General features: G+C 44.4%; 1 protein-coding gene across 17 annotated transcripts in view; it reads left to right on the top strand.

Annotated features, from left to right (window-relative positions):
• Positions 1-12555, top strand: part of BLACAT1 (BLACAT1 overlapping LEMD1 locus) — an 80185-nt gene that overhangs the window by 51682 nt on the left and 15948 nt on the right. For 6 of the 17 annotated variants that reach the window (XR_008331143.1, XR_008331145.1, XR_008331131.1 and 3 more), the window contains exon 1: positions 3441-3741. The exons of 9 other annotated variants lie outside the window; for them this stretch is intronic. The gene's annotated coding sequence lies outside the window, so the exon portion shown is untranslated. Of the gene's footprint in view, positions 1-3440; positions 3742-3979; positions 4496-7056; positions 7348-12555 lie in introns of those variants that run through there. 2 more of the 17 variants (XR_008331144.1, XR_008331142.1) reach the window with 2 other exon arrangements.

Here is a 12555-nt window from a genome sequence, read left to right as displayed (position 1 = left end):
CCCAGCCTTCCTTGCCTAACCTGATTCTTTAGGCACATTAATGGTATATTTTCCATTGTGGGACTTAATCTTCTTTGCCAGGCTGAAATGGTGGCAGCATTTCCAGCTCTCACAGTGCAATGCACTCTACATGAGGCTTACATCCATGTAAGTGCACAAGCTTTTCTTAGAACACATTGGCTACAAGCATTAGTTAAAGGCGTATTGGTGGTTCAGTGGTAGAATTCTTGACTGCCATTCAGGAGGCCCAGGCTTAATTCTTGGTCAATGCAACTCCCATTTGAGCAACTTCAACTGGCACAGTGTGTCGGTAGATCTGGCTGTTAACCAGAAGTTTGGCAGTTTGAGCCCACCCAGGGACGGCTGTGGGCAGGGAGCTGGACTAGATGACTATTGGGGTCCCTTCCAATACTACAGTTCTTTGATTCTGTGCTCCTAAGATCACTGAAATAAATGGGCTTGGATGCACCTGATTATATGTTGAACTGAGACGTCTAGGTCAACAGAGTTAATGGAGGAATTAAGTGTTGTGGCTGGTTGGAGAGGGAGGTTTGGAAGACATATTCTTAACTACATTCTCCTCCAGTTCTGAAGTTCCCCTGTAGGACATCTTAAAAGCTGTGTGCAAAAATAAAAAGTATGCGCCCAAGCAATCCAAATCCTGCACCAAGAAAAACTGAATACGTTTAGGGTGCAGTGGGCCCAAACCTGTGGACCTTCTTTCATGCAGGGACTGTCCTTGCTGAACTTCAGACCCATGACTAAGACCTGCTTGTTCCAGTAGGCATGTTAATGTAGTGTTCAGTTTTATGATAAGTTTGCATTATTCTGTTATTGCATTCTCTGTATGTTCTGTTTTTATGTACCCTGCTTAGAAATGTGAATGATTAAGTGGTATATAAACATCATAAATAGAGACATCACCTTGCCAACAAAGGTCCGCATAGTAAAAGCTATGGTTTTCCCAGTAGTGATGTATGGAAGTGAGAGCTGGACCATAAAGAAGGCTGATCGCCGAAGAATTGATGCTTTTGAATTATGGTGCTGGAAGAGACTCTTGAGAGTCCCATGGACTGCAAGAAGATCAAACCTATCCATTCTGAAGGAAATCAGCCCTGAGTGCTCACTGGAAGGACAGATCGTGAAGCTGAGGCTCCAATACTTTGGCCACCTCATGAGAAGAGAAGACTCCCTGGAAAAGACCCTGATGTTGGGAAAGATGGAGGGCACAAGGAGAAGGGGACGACAGAGGATGAGATGGTTGGATAGTGTCTTCGAAGCTACAAACATGAGTCTGACCAAACTGCGGGAGGCAGTGGAAGACAGAAGTGCCTGGCGTGCTCTGGTCCATGGGGTCACGAAGAGTCGGACATGACTAAACGACTAAACAACAACAAACATCATAAATAAATACAATATCCCACCTTTCTGCCAAGGAATTCAAGGTGGCCTGCATGGTGTTATTCCCCTTCTCGTTTTGTCATCACAACAACCTTGTGAGGCAGGACTAAAGAGATCAGGGTTCAAATGCCATGCTCCGTCCCACAGCCTAACCTACCTCACAGGTGTGCTGCCAGGATAAATGCTCTCTTTGAACTTTCTGTTTACTATTTTAAAGCACATTTTATACCATCCTTCCTCCAAGGACCTCCTGGAATTGTTCTTTCCTACCCTTATTTCAAAGGGACACAGGTGGCACTAAACCACTGAGCCTCTTGGGCTCACGGATCAGAAGGTGAGCTCCCATTGCTCAGTCCCAGCTCCTGCCAACCTAGTGGTTTGAAAGTACGTGAAAAAGTGCAAGTAGAGAAATAGGCACCGCTCCGGTGGGAAGGTATACGGCGTTTCCATGTGCTGCTCTGGTTTTGGTGTTCCGTTGCGCCAGAAGTAGCTTAGTCATGCTGGCCACATCACCTGGAAAAACTGTCTGCGGACAAACGCCAGCTCCCTTGGCCTCTAAAGCGAGATGAGCGCCGCAACCCCAGAGTCTTCTGTGACTGGACTTAACGGTCAGGGGTCCTTTACCTTTTACCTATCCTTACAACAATACTGTTAGGTAGATTAGGTTGGGAGACAGTGACTGGTCCAAGATCATCCAATGGACAATCCAGATGTCATCCAGATGACATTCTAGCCACTATACCAGCCTTACCCAACCTAATGCCTACGAGATGTTTAGATGGAACTACAACTCCCATAACCCCAGGCCAACATAGCCAATGGTCAGGGATGGTGGGAGTTGTAGTCCAACAACATCTGAAAGGCACTAGAGGTTGGGGAAGATACTAGCTCTCCGTCTTTCTTTTCTGCACTGGAAATAAGACAATGTAGGAGGGTGCCAGAAGAACAGAATAACTTTAAAATTCTGAGGGACTTGCCTGCACTTGGTCAATGGAAAACATAAATGTTTTCTCAGTCATTGACAATACACTGATCTAAGCTATTAAGGCATTTGTTATCAGTGGGGGCGAATTCTGGTAGCTGTTGGAGGCTAGCTCTGCTTCTTGGGTCCCATAATCCAGAAACCACATCCTCTTAGGATATATCTCCCCACAATGCCTCTACCCCCCCAAAAAAAGTTTTTTTGTGATAAAGGAGCCACAGCAGAGGATCTTTGCAAGGCAGGAGTTTAAAAAGCACATTCAGTACCAGAAGATCTAGGCATCCAGTCAAATATTTCCTTTGTTTGCCCCTTGTCCAGCTGCCAGTAAAGCCCTTTTGGAAAAAAGAAACGCATCCACCAGCTTCAATGTTCTCAGGATGCTAAGCCAGGACTGAATGGATTTTGCAAGGTGCTTAGTCACAGCAAGGGGGAAAAAGCTCATAATAAAAGAGGGCTCTAAGGCATAGCGGAATATTGATGCTGTCACTTCAATGGTTGGGCGAGTGATAAAAGGCAGGGATAAGTGTCTGTATCTCATCCTTGAAAATCTCGAGGCTGGGAAGGCGCTGCCTGTTTGGGGCAGGGAGAGGCTGTAGGGCAGGGAAACAGCTGTGACCAGACAGGGATGGGTGAGCCCTTTCTGCCATGCCTCCACAGAGGAGGAGAGGCCTTCCAAAACAGGGGAAGCTGGGGAGGGGTGGAGGGGAGCTTACACCCCAGGTTCTTGGCTGCAACAGCTTAGCAGGAGGGACATGACTAATACACATCCCACTGGGGGAGTTAGATCAAAGGCAGTGAAGTAGATACAAGAGGTTTCTGCTTCACAGGATCTGGTTAAATAGAGCCTTTGTTACCAGGGCCCTCCAGAGTCAGGAATGGAGAAATACCTGATCTCTCCCAGCCTCCCCCCACCCGGCCGCCTCCACCACCGCCAAGAGCCTTGATGCGGAATCAGTTCAAGTATGAAGCACAACAGTAGCTGCTTGGCTACTGCGGGAGGAACCTAGAGGGAGGGGAGAGGAGGGGGGAGATGAGGGGAAGGGAGGGGTCCGGGGCTTCACACACACACACAAAATGAGTCAGGTTTAGTTGGACACACAGCTCAGATTTCCGAAGCTGGAGTGGAAAGCAGCGTGCTCAGGGCTAGCCACCAGCTGGATTGCTTGGGTGCTTACAAGTGGGACAATCTTTTCCTGAAGCTTTGATGGGAGGTCTAGGAAGGACAAAGCCTGGCCTGGCTTCTTGTCACCAGCTTGAGGGTTTGATGCTGCTACCTGGTGCTGTCCTTAAGGCCTGCATCCTTCCCACCTGCCTGCCTTGGCACCCTCTCCGCTGCCAGGGGGTTTTGTCTGCTGAAGGTGAGATCATCTGCGTCTAGTGGTCAGACCAGAGACTTCAGAATAAGTCTCAGGTTCGGTCCTTTTAATTTGGAGAGGGGTGTGCATGTTGTATGTGCAGCGTGGCGAGGAATGGTTTGGCAGCAGGGGGGAAGTGGAGGTGGTGGTGAAAGGTATGAGCACTTGGAGAGCACCAGGTTCGAGATCATTCTGGTTCGTTTATGCCTTGACCCACTGTATCTACCCTTATTTGCAACTGCACAGCCAATACATGGGGGATGAAGTGTGGCAAAAGAGCTGGAGGGTTTGTCGGCTTTCTGTGTACGTTTAGGTGCAGAGCGTGCACCTATTCTTTTATTCTTTTTCACACAAAATATTTCTATACTGCCTTTCATTTGAAATCGCAAGACGGTTTACAGTAAAAAGAATAAGAACAAGTAAATATTAAAATTACGATACAAACTAAAACAGCAGCCGGCAGACCGGGGAAGGAATAAAATTAAGAAATACAACCAACTGGTACAAATGACCAGCAAACATCAGAGAAATTAACTGAGTTTTTAGCAAGTGCGAAAAGGCCTTTAGAGGGGAGATGGCTCCATAGAGAAGACTAATCTGTGTTAGTGATTGAACATAGAGTTGTAGGTCATTTGAAGCTAATTAATCTGGAATAAAAGGCTATGACTTTTGGTGCTTTCACAAATGATGCTAAGATGACTTTTTGTGCATTGAACAAGCTGCATGTCCCACTAAATCCAGTGGTCTTTATTCACAGGTAAGTATGAATACTGTTTGTAGTTTAAGGTTTTGAACACTTACTTGGGACTAAGCTCCAATGAACTTAGCAGGACTTTCTTCTGAGCAAGCATGTATGATTGTACTGTTAGCATGGGATGTCCTGTTGTGATTAATGGTGCCAACGTGCCATATTTAATATATGAGCTCGGTCAAAGCAGGTTTTTAAATTTGGTTTATAGTGGGAAATCCAAAAATGTTCAAGCATCACTTGTGAAACTGGCCTTTATGTATGCATTGCTGAAATTCCCTTCAGGCTGTATCTATGCGTGTACAATTGCTTGTCTGAAAGGGTGTACACTTGATGACTTGTACAGCCAACTGTTAAATACACAGACTGCACACCCACTGAATATTATGTTACATGAGAATAACTGTGAGCATACAGCTCAGCTATTTGTGTACACAGGTACACATATAGTACACCTGATGAAGGTAATGCTTGAACACCCCTACTGAGTAGGCAGGAGGAGCAGAATGGGAGGCCTCCATTTTTTCTTTTCCCCTCTGTACAACCATAGTGCAGAATACTACCATCTTTGACTATGCAGGCCGTAAAGTAAAGGAGCCATTTCCACTGCCATACTTGCTCCTGGTGGTTGCATGGCTGGTAGCAGTGATATCATCAGAATAGGTCTCTGGGGCAGAAGTCCAGGACACCATGAATCAGAATGGATGGGAGAGGAGGACCCAAAACACTGTGGGCTTAGCTAACCACATTTTATTTTATTTTATTTTTTAAGTAAGGGATATAACACACATCACCATTTAAAGGAGAGCAGTCCTCCTAAATACATAAAGTTCAGAGTCTAAAATTACCTAACTGCAGTATGAGCTGGTAGAAGTGGGAAGTTTCCAGAGAGACCTCACTTTAAGCTTGCATGACTCCTCTGGAAAACAGGAGCTGCACTCTATGGTTCATTCCCATGACCTTTTAGTGGGGAAAAATATATTGTACATATAGCATATTATGCATGCCCTGAGGACACCACATAAGGCCACTGCCCATACAAATGCAGCTAGACATGTAGCTTTCCGGCCTGTGTAAAAGGAGAGAATAAAGTTAACAGATGTTGCAGTGAAATGGAAGGTGCATATATAAGACAGAGGTCCTCTTAGCAGCTGTTGGAATTATGATTGGACATATAGTTTGAAACACAGAGCATGCACAGAAGATTACAGCTTTGTACTGACTGTTTTATAGGACATTGTCCATGATACATGACCTTATAACAGCATATGGTGAGGGCACTCACAGCCGTGTCTCCTGTGATGGACACAACCAAACCACCCTAATTTCTGCACTTAAATGAACCATGCACTAATCAAAGTTTTAAAACAAAATGTTAAACAAGAAAGGGTATTTTGTGTTGTGTTCGTTCATGATCAATTCAGCTTTCTTTAGCACTATGGAGTGAGCTAGTGAGAAGCACCCACTGCAGCTGTGAAAGGTATGCATATTTATTTATTTCCCTATCTTCCACCAAAGAGATCAAGGCATTGTACATAGTTTACACACACACACACACACACACACACAGAGAGAGAGAGAGAGAGAGAGAGAGAGAGAGAGAGAGAGAGAGTGAGAGAGTTCTCACAACAATCCTATAAGGTAGATCAGACTGAGAGACAGTAACTGACCTAAAATCAACTTTGGCTGAGCTTCATGGCTGAATGGGGGTTTGAATCCAGGTCTCTCCTCTTAAGCCAAACACTTCATCTACCACATCATACTGGCTGTCATGTATTTGTGATGGGTGTTTATGGGCGATGGGGATCATTCATCTGAGCTTGCCTAGATTTTGCAGCAGGTCATGCACTGGACATCTTCCCAGCACACACAGACACACAGACACACACACACACACACACAAACACACACAAACACACACACACACACACACACACACACACACTGCTGCTTATTGCTCTCATAGAGATAATGACTTTCCTATAAATACACACATATACATACTTTTTCTGGCTTTGGAAGGGAATAGTTAGGTCAGAATTGAGAGCCCATGTGATTTGATAGCCAGCAATGTTAGGCAAAGTCATACCAGATGTTCCACATTGTAGGATGCAAGGTTCACTGCCGAGACAAACAGACAGACAGACAGACAGACAGACAGAGCACACTAGCTTTCTGAGGTTGCTTAAAAATAGCAGTTTCAGAAGTCTTGGGGAAGGAACAAAAGATGGATGTGGAAGTTCTTCCTCTACCAGCCATCCTCCTGTCTTGGTTAAGTTAGTAAATAAGCACTGTTGTTGAGCAAGCATGAGTCAGAGCAGTGTTTGTACAGAGAGAAAAGTAAAAGGCAGAGAGCCAAACCTTCAGCTGGCCAAACTCATGTAAGTTCATTGATTTCCACAGGCGCTCGGCAGATTTAGCCCACAAATCCCATCTTGAGCACAAGGTGCAGACACATTCATTAAAGAGCAGGAACTGTTCCCATCTGTAGGAAGGAGCACTGGGGAGATTTTGTTCTTCTCTAATTAAAGCATTTTCCTTATTCCAAGAGCCCTTCTTTCTTTTTGTAGTTTCCCCGGCCTAAGCACCGAGAGAGGTTCCTTTGAAAAGGCAGCTGAGGAGAGAGACCATCCACCTGAAACGCGGGAGGCGGAAATCGTACACTCAGTGCAACTCTCTTTATCCCTTTTGTCTGGGAACTACAAAAAGAGAGAGAGAGAGTCTTGTTTTGTACACCTTTCAGAGCTCCACAGGCTGGCATTCATTCATTTCAGGCCATTTTCATGAGTGATGCTTAAATCAGGTCTCGCATTTCTTGTGTCTGTAAATGGAATTAAAACCTACATTGACTGGAAAATGTACATTTGGTTTAAAAAAGTATTTCCTTCTCCCTTTCTGACTTGCATAACATTCACAGAGGACACATTTCAGGCTGAAAGGCAGCATTGCGTATTGTGGAAACACTCAAGTTGTGGACTTGTATTCAAAGTTGCATTTTTCTTATATGCCTGCTGCCTGCCATGTCTACAAAGGGGCATTTGAAATGCATGCTTATGGGAAAATGCTGGAAAATAATTCACTGCTGAAAGAATAGCAAGTGGCTTCTCTTTCACTGATCTATTATCTTTCCGTATCTTACAGAAAATTGCCAGCAGTTGTGCGCCTCTGCATGAGCCGCTGAGCATCATACACATAAAACCTACAGTTGTGAGCATAGGGAGTGCATATCTGAAATTGGCCTTGCTTGCCTCACCGTGTCTTGTAGGAAAAATACAAATGCAGAACAATTGGGCTACAGTAAATTTTCAAACTCAATTTGGCATATCCTGATTTCAGTGTGCAGCATGGTGCAATGTTACTCAAATGTAGCCAGCTGTGACTGGTTTGGGGGCTATTTGTCATATAATACTTTGAGAGCTGGCTTTTTCAGAGGCTTGGCAATTCCTCTTCCCTTTGTGTCACAGTTAGCAAACAGATCCCTTGCAGTGATGTTTCCTGAAAGGGACAACGATCAAGCAAATTATACATGTTTATACGTACAAATGTTTTAAATGTAAACTTAAATTGTTAAGAGAGATTTTTTAATTGAATTGGAGAATCTGAGGTGAATACAAAAAGATTTGAAGGTTGGTTTCAAATTTAATTCATCCAGTGAAAATATCTGGGCTCAGTCCTAGAGACTTGCGCTATATGATCTTTGTCAAATCCATTTTACTCCTCTTCTTTCAGGAGAGCTTGGAGTGCATCATTATTTTCAGAAGTTCTTCAAAGTACAGCCAGTTTCCCAAGTGTCTAGCAGTCAACATGCTCTGCTGATCCTTTAGCCAAATCCTAGCAGTGCTGGATACTTTTATATGGGCTGTGCTATCTGGCTCCACATGTGTCTGGGGAGCTTGCTGGAGCAATCAGGAACTTGTGGATTTCACTTTTGAATTTATTGAGACTCATTCTAAGATATCCCCTGCTCTGCAAAAGCAGGATGAGGCCACTAAAAGCTTATCTCAAGAGATGAGCGCAAACAGACAAAGGAAATTTCATTAGGGCTGAGCTTAGAGTAGACTGGAAACTATCAAAGTGGATCAATTACTGAGGACATGACTAGCCAAGGTAGCATTTCCTGGAATGCCTCTGTAATGTGGAACACTGGAGACACAGTCAAGGTGGCCCCTTTTCTTCCCCTCCTTTTGTATTTTTCTAAAGTCGTTCCGCTTATCCTCCTTAAGCCCTCTGCTGTGGTCTATGGCTTTTTATTCCTATGTGATTGCTTTTCATAACTCATGTAGGGCTAAAAGCCATGGGCTACACAGAGGAATAATCCACTTTCTTGGGCACCTCAGCAAAGCTGTGTGAAATACAGATTCCTTAATGCTATCCCTCCTTCATTTAATAAAACCAAACATCCATATTTATTTTGTAACCAACGGTGAATGAAAAAGAGGCTAGGGTATAGCGAGACTTAGCTGGGTGAATGTGGCAAGGAATACTTAGCAAATGAACGTACAGAGGTGAAGGGACTGGTCTCTATACTTCTGGGCTTCTTCTCTCCATCCAGAGGCCAGAACAGCCACTGCAGTGCTCAGGGTACAGCTCAGTTGTTGTGAGACGTTTCCTTTTTTTAAGAAAAACCCACACCAAACCTCTGCTTTCAAACCCAGGGCCCAAAGATTCCATTGCCTCGCAAAAAGCCCAACATAATAAATGCTCTGAGCAGAATGCAGAGCCATTTCCATGAAAGATACACCGAGTGATGGTAGTTAACTAGGCGTGCCGAGAGCAGCTACCAGGTAATTAGAGATACTTTCTCACAGTCAGGTTCCACAGGTGTCCCAGCCAACAGCTGAGGGAAGCTAAGAAATCGAAAAGTTTGACTTTTCAGCCCACAGCACAGTTACAATAGTTTTTAGACCACCACTCCGGAAGACATGGATTTGCTGCCGCTAGGGAATCTGCAAATGAAGACTGCTTCCTTTTAAAAGTGCCACATAAAAAGCCCTGCTCCTTAATATGTATGTGGTGCCAAACTTATGGGTACAAACATACATGTGGAGTTCTGATTTCTGATGACACTCTCACAGCACAGTCCTAAACATGTTTCTTATGTCCCACTGAGTACGACGGATCTGCCTCTGCTTAAGAAGGATTGTTGCTTTTAAGCATACTCTGCCAAAAAGACAATCAGCTGAATTTTGATAGCATATTGTTGGAGAGAGCCCCTTCACAGTACATTTGGAGAGCCTGATATATGAAAATCTGGGCATTTTAGCATGGTCTTATCAGCTTCTCAACCGGCTTCCCTAGCTGTGCCTTTGGCAGCCGTTGGTGTCCAAACACCAGGAGGTGGTAATATTTATCTACATGCTGTTATATATATAAAAAATCACCTGCTGATTTCTGCAGACAGGAGCAGCCGATAACACTTTCCTCCGGGCTATAAAAAGTTCCACCTGCTAATTTTTTCAGATCAAGCAGGTAATAAAAGCAAATGTGACAGACCAAGCCAGTTTGGGGTTTTCTGGTCAGTTGGCAATCCAGCTGTGGTTAGTGCCTCTGAGAAGCACATGTTGCTGTAGCAAGAAGCTACATTTTACTTGCTGTAAACAGCTGCCAGTTTTATCTCTGAATGACTGGGTAGCTGTGTATTTGTGTATGGATAGGTTATTTTGAAAAGTGGGTGGATGGAGGTCTTCCTCCTATCCTACTCCTTTATATCTAGGCGTATGATATCTGAGACTTCTTTCTAACACGACCACCCTAGAAAATGCGCCTCTGCTCCTATGGCAGACACTCCCTTTGTGTGCTGCAGTGCCAACTGCAAAGGTCATACCACACACCTGCTTTTCTGATTGTATTTCTCGTCGCGGTGAATGAAGGGGACTTGGATGGCCAGTGCCTAATTAACTAGCAATAATAGGAAAAGGGATGGAGGGGGATAAAGAACCCATTTAACCAGCTTCTTTGTTGCAAACCAAAATGTTTTCTTGTGCTGGGAAAGTAATGAGCAAAATCCCCTTTGCCTTTAGCCGAGCCTGAATTGGAACAAAACCCCTATGGAATGTACAGGCCTGTTTTCGCTTTTTCCGCCCCCCCAATTGTATCTCTTAATGATCAGGGCAGCTGCATCAGGGGCCCAGGAGCTTTTGAAGGCCAGACTTTTAAATGGTCAACATTACTGAAAAGGATTGAGGAGCAGCTCTTCTCAAACCCTCAACCTTCCCTGTGTGGCGCTTGCTCACTTCTGCTCCTTTCTGATCCCCAAGTTAGTTCATCTGGAAGAGGTAGCCAGTACAGTCCATTAAAATGGTGGTGATGATGATAGAATCCATAGGGACAGTGATCCTTTTACGAGGATCAAAGGGGCACTTCCAGACTGAATCCCATCCCAAAATAATGACAACTACATACCAGCAAATTCAGGTTGTGTAATTAAAGCTGGTTTAGAGCTCTTATGGAACAAACTTGCTTCCCCAAAAGACTCTGCAGTAAGGGAAGGGATGGGGAAATGCAGTGGAAAGTGTGTGGCAAATTTTGCTTTGTTGCAATGTCATCGAGCCTCTCCACAAACCAATCAGAATGAATGCTCAACAACTAGGTTATCTAGAAGCACCCTAGAACTCTGTACAATATGTATTCTGGGGCTTGACAGCTGGCTAGGAAAATGACCCACTTGGCCAACTCTTATGTCTTTAAAGGCAGCTAGCTGCCTTTCAGTAGGTGAAGCTTTTCATGACTATCAGATATGTATTATTGGTGTTTCATGTCTGCTGATGAAGGTGCTGTTAAATGCACAGGAGCAGTGGCCAGTAAATAAGTAGCAATCCTGGCTGGAACAGAGAAGAAAGGAAGATCTTCTCCTTGGGGTGGGGGGGATATATTAGCTGAATCTGTGTCTAGCACTAAGCAGGACTCACAAAACCCTTGTAAAGCAGACAATGAACTAAACTGATAATCTGGTGATCTCTGTAACAGCCAAGCGAGATATTGATTTTAGAAACAACATGCTAATCATACAGGGACAATAGAATCGGAATTGAGCAGTGTTGCTGAGTGGTTGCAGGACTGCATATAGTTCCACCTTAGACAGCCCCATCTCAGATGGCAGAAGGTCTGGACTGCGTATTCTAATTGCTTGTAATTGTAATGCTTCTCCTGCTAATCTAAGAGACAGGGATAATTTGTTTCTCTGTTTAATTAAATATTGAGCGCCCAACATCCTTTTTTATATTCCAGACACAGGAGACAGGCAATTGTTTGTAAGAGCAAATTTTTATATTCGTATATCAACAGATTCAAGAAACAGTAAGTGAGGTTGTCCCCAATAAATATTCGTTTGTTTAGCAGAGAGGCTCTGAACAAATTTATCACCAAGTTTTTGTAATGTAGGTTAGATCTTTGTCCCTCACACTTTGCATCGCTCTTCTTTATGCTATTGATTTTCCTTTTAGCAAAGCAGATACCAAAAGAAGCACTCTGTTCCTGCAATGCTCCCATCGGACGGCAAGGACGGCAAGAGAAAGCGTTTCGTTTTGTGTAGGGCTTTGTCAATAGGATGGATAAATTAGTGTGACAATGTCATCTAATGGTTGAAATTATAGGGGGAAAGGGAGGGGGACCTTAATGGAATACATGAGCCATTGCCCCCGACTCTGCCAAATTGTACCCAAACCATAAGTATATAAAAAAAGTCCTTCTGGATCAGACCCAAATGCAGTCTAGTCCAGCATTCTCAGAGCTGGCACAAGGCTTTAGGGGCCCCTGCATGGTGTTGCTGGAGGGGCCTCACATTCCCTCACAGCCACGACTGCACAGTATTTTTCTGCAGTGGTAGCGCCACTGCTACCCGCCATCTTCCCCACTGGGTGCTCAGATGGCATTTTAGCAGTAAGTGGCAATGCCACTGTTGAACGGGGGTGGGGGGTGGGGGGGTGAAGCTCAGCTGAAAAAAGGAGCTTAAAGCAGCAAAGTGAGGCAGGGTGGGCTTAACTTAAGGTTACCAGACGTCCCCATTTCCCGGGGACAGCCCCCAGATTTACAAATCAGTCCCCATACAAAATCCATTGAAGTTGAAAAGT

Source organism: Podarcis raffonei, chromosome 6 (assembly GCF_027172205.1).
Source record: "Podarcis raffonei isolate rPodRaf1 chromosome 6, rPodRaf1.pri, whole genome shotgun sequence".
NCBI lineage: Eukaryota > Metazoa > Chordata > Lepidosauria > Squamata > Lacertidae > Podarcis > Podarcis raffonei.
This window is presented reverse-complemented; position numbering and strand designations above follow the sequence as displayed.